Consider the following 4,808-nt stretch of genomic DNA (forward strand, 5'->3'; position numbering starts at 1 on the left):
GGCGCGAACCCGGTTCCCCTGCATCGGCAGGCGGACGCGCAACCGCTGCGCCACCAGGGAAGCCCTCCCCTCTCTCTTCTACCCCCTTGGTCTACACAGGGCAGCCTTGACTGTTTCAAGTGGAAAGGTATCACCAAGTCCTGCTCTGTGTTTTTCAGATGAAACACTTAAGACCTGGCATTCAGAAACCACCTGCTCTGGGTTTCCTTGAGTTCCAGGCAGAGAAGGAACTGGAACCCGGGCTCCCGTCCTGGCTGGGAATCTCTCCACTCCTCCACAATGCCTTAATTTTCCTTGGCCTCTTTGTCTTTTCCCACCTCCTATAACCAATCAGCACATACCCAGCAGAGTTTCCCAACCTTTCTGGGAACCTGGAATGTTTACTGTTAGAGACCCCACCCAGCACACATCACCAAAACATTAAAATGTGCCCACATCAAATAAAAATTATGTATAACTTTATGACAGTTGGGTTGCCTTGACAGTCAACCTGAAGTTACATTTTAGAGAATTTAAGCATTTTTAAATTTCAATATTTTAGTTTGTTTTTACATTTTGGAGTCAATTATTTTTTCCTACAGCAGATATAATTATAGACCCTTGAAAAGCATTTGTACCTCATACATTATAAAAAAAGTCTTCTTTGCTTTTTGTCCATTGGTGAGTTTCCCTTCTTCCCTTTTCCTGTTTGCTTATAATAGTCAATGACCATTCCAGAGTCTATAAAGCATCTGGAAACTGCTGAGTGTTTGGTGGGTGATATTTCATGGATGTAACGCTGTTGACTTGCTAACATGATCTCATGCACCAGTGTCCGTAATTGTCCAAGAGTGTGACAATCAAATCTTACATTTGCCATATACATTGTGGACTGCGGAGGGCTTTCTCATCCATTATCCGTTTGTACTCATTTAATTCTCACAGTAACCCAGTGAACTGAGCACAATATACATTATATTACAGTTACTATTGATTTTACCAATAAGAATCCAAAACTTAGGGAGAAGTGACTCATTCAAGGTTATAAAGTAAGTGGCAGAGCCAAGATGAGAATCCACATCTTCTGGGTTTCATGTGTGCCATGCTGCTTTCAGATCTTTAGTCAGCCCTAGGGAAAAATTACTCCTGAAAGAGGAAATTAAGCAAGGCTTGAATCACTGGGATAGCTTTAGCTGTGTGTGTGTGTGTGTGTGTGTGTGTGTGTGTGTGAGAGAGAGAGAGATACTAGAACTCTAGCCTTGAATATTCTCCATTTGCCCTACAGACAGTGGGATCAAATAATTAATTAGCTCAACAAATACTTATTTAGTGATGGGCCCTGTCATAGGTGCTGGGGATATAGCAGTGAACTAAAAATCCATGTCCTTGCCTCATGGAGCTCACATTCTAGATGCAACAGGTAAATGATAAATTGACAAGTCAATATATAGTATACAGGTGTCAATTAGTGTTAAGGATGAAAAATAAAGCAATTGAGGGGATAGGAAAACTGGGGAGGAGTTGCTACTTTATTTAGGAAGGTCAAAGGTCGCCTCAGTTGTAAGGTGGTATTGAGAAGAGACTTTAAAAAAGGGACGGAGTATGTAGTGTGGATACTGGGGTACATACTAGCCGAGATGAGCATGTGCAAAGGCCCTGAGGCAGGGGTCATGTTTGGCATGTATAAGAAACAGCAAGGAGACCAGCCTAGTTGGAGAAAAGTGAGTAGATTGGGATGGAGGGAGAGAGTTATTGGCAGGAAACGAGGTGAAAGGCGTCTGGTGAGTAGAGGTGGGGGCAGTTAGGGAAGATCCTGTAGGACCTTACAGGGCCTCGTGAGGGCTTTGCCTCATATTCTGAGATAGGGATCCCTTGAGGGCTTTGACCAGAGGAACTACATGATGTGACATACGTTGTTAAAGGATTTACGATGGACTGATTTGCCTTATGTTAAGATATTCCTGGTTTGTAATAGTTCTACCTTGAACAAGAGACTCAGTCCTACTTTGAGAGACTACGATGGAGGCCTTTCTCTTCAAGCATGTTCAAGTGCTGAGGTGAAGTAGAATTTTAGTAATTCATTCATCATTCAAATCAGTGACTGAGCGCCACCTAAGTGCCAGAACTACCATAGGCTTTGGGGATTCAGGAGTGAGAAAGACAGATAGGGCTCCTGTTCTCAGGGAGCTCCTTTTACAGTGAAGAAATACAGACAGCAAACAGACAAACAAAGGATTTCAGCTAATGAGAAGGGCTCGGGAGAAAATAAAACTGAGGGAGATGCAACATGATGCCATCGTAGGGGGCTACTTTCCCCCCCACCCCCCCGCCCCACGTTTGCAATCACATTTATTGAAGCATCTACTTTGTTCCAGGCATCAGGTTAGGTGCTCGGGACAAAAATCTGAATAAGACATACAGATCATACTTCTGTTGAGTTCATAGTCTAGATGAGGGATAGACATATAAATAGTAATTCTAATGCAATAAAGCCAGTAATAGAAGAATGAATAAATGGGCAGGGTAATAGAGAAAAGGGGCATTCATTTTGTTGAGGCATGTGGGGATTTGTGGATACGATGATTTTTTAAAAAACATTTTTATTGGAATAGAGTTGATTTACAGTGTTGTGTTAGTTTCAGGTGTACAGCAAAGTGAATTAGTTATACATAGATGTATACCCACTTTTTTTTTTTTAAGATTCTTTTCCATAAGGGGCTACTTAAGATTCCAGTTGGCTTTTGAAATGTGGAACTTAGGCAAAAAATGTTACACGTGTAAAGCAATTTACAGTTTCCAGATTCAGAAAAATATTATTATTCTGACCTTTTAAACGAAAAACTGAAATTCAGTGAGATTAAACCACATGCCCAAGGCACTAGTAAATGACAGATCTGGGGTCTGAATCCAAATTTTCTCTCATTTTCAGTACCAAAGTTTTTCTCACAGTATATACCACTATGGAATGTGACAGTAGGGCTGGGTATCCCTGGGGTGAGGGAATCAGTAATGGTTATAGGCAAGGCAAGAAAAAAATGTGTCAAAGCAGAAAGAGATGCACAAGAGCAAGGGTAGCAGCTGACTCCCACTAAGATCACACAGGACAACTGTCAGGATATAGAGGGGCTACAGCCCCATTCCATAGGGCTGAGAAAATCTGCACCCTGATCTCAACAGAAGGATCCCTGCCTTGCACGGCTGCTCTCAGCACCCCAGGCTGTGGGGGAGCCCTGGGTCACATGTGGTTTCAATCACTGCATTCATCTGCATCATTGTCATTGCATTTGGAAGATGACTGAAATCTCATTTCTGTCCCAGGCCTGTCCAAATTGTGCAGGGGGTACAGGTCAAATCTGGAAAAGCTACCTCATCTTTGGCAGGCCAGAGATAGGGAGAGACTTCAGGAATGTACAGTGATGTCCCACCCAGGCCCCTTCTCCCCTTTATTAAAAACAAATCTGAAACAACAAATGGCTAAAATTTTCCGCTTGATCATTTCACCCTGCCTTGTTATAACCATGCCCTTTGTCCACACCCACTGGAGGTTTTTGCAGCCTGGGGAGAGCTGGGAAGTGTCTGTCCCTAGCTCTCAGTCACTCCCATGATAAACAATCACTAAACAGCTTGCTGCCCTAGGCAACTGTTTGTCCAGCTTGGCCAGGCCCCTGTGACTTAGGCCGGGGAAGAGGGTGGGAGGTGTTCTCTATAGAGCAGAATTCAGGCTCTGAGGCCAGAGAGCTTGGTTTGGACCAGAAATACTGTTTGGGAGTGAGCACATCTTTGTGGTCTTGGAAGACCTTTAGAGGGACTCCAGCTCTTTATCTGATTTGTCCAGTGAGGGTCCCTGGGGGGAGCTTGGGGCTGGGGTGTGGTAGGGCTGTTGAAGGGTGGACCAACCATCTTGTACTAATGGTAAAGAAGGTCATTTCCTGCCTCAAGTTTCTCATCTACAGCTGGGACAGCTGGCAGTTCTACTAGTCATCCATCCCTAAGAGACAGCTCCTTAAAAACCACCACCCCACCACGCCCAAAAGAGAATAACATCACTAGGTGCTGGGAAAAGCTTAAATTAACAGGGTTCTCCTCAGCTATTAGAAAATCTCTTTTCTTCCGCTGTGACTGATCTCTTGGAAGCTTTCAACAGAACAGACAAGGGGCTTCGTGAAGCGAGGGAAGGATGCGCGGAAAGTTATTGAGGATTTGGGATAGGTGTCTTCTCTTAGGGCACCGACAGACATGAAGGATTGTAATGGTTCCTCTTGATTGTAATATTTCCTCTTTATTCTTGGGGCTTGGAGTGTCTCCTTGGGGAAAGAGGAAAAAAAAAAAAAAAAAGGATGGGCTATGTAGGGAATAAGGGACCTGTTTTAATGCTTTGTAAAAAGGAAAAATTTGGGGCCTCAGAGAGTCGAAGGTGGGCGGGGAGAGGCATCCGTAAGGTCGGCGGTCGCTTTCTATGAAGTCTTTCTTTCCTCCCGCATCCCTGGGGCTCGCCCCACTGCTCCAATTTTCGAGCATCCTTCTCCAGGAACCCGAACACTCCCAGCCGCCCGCTCGGGGAGGCGTTGCCGACAGGCAGCCGAGGAGACGGGATTCTCGAGGGCGCCCGGGGCAGCGGGGCCCGGGAAGCGCCGGCCAGTCCCCGGTTCCCCGGTTCCCCAGGCGCCGCGCGCCAGCGGGCGTCTCTGGGAGGCGCTGGTTCCCGGCGCAGCATCAGGAGGCGGTGCGGCTCAGGCCGGGGTCCCGGCCGAGACGAGCCGAGGGGGCCACGGAGATCGCACTGGGCCGCCGCGCCCCCCCCCCCCCCCCCCCCCCCCCCCCCCCCGCCC

The sequence above is a fragment of the Physeter macrocephalus genome, chromosome 15 (genome assembly GCF_002837175.3).
Source record: "Physeter macrocephalus isolate SW-GA chromosome 15, ASM283717v5, whole genome shotgun sequence".
Taxonomy (NCBI): domain Eukaryota; kingdom Metazoa; phylum Chordata; class Mammalia; order Artiodactyla; family Physeteridae; genus Physeter; species Physeter macrocephalus.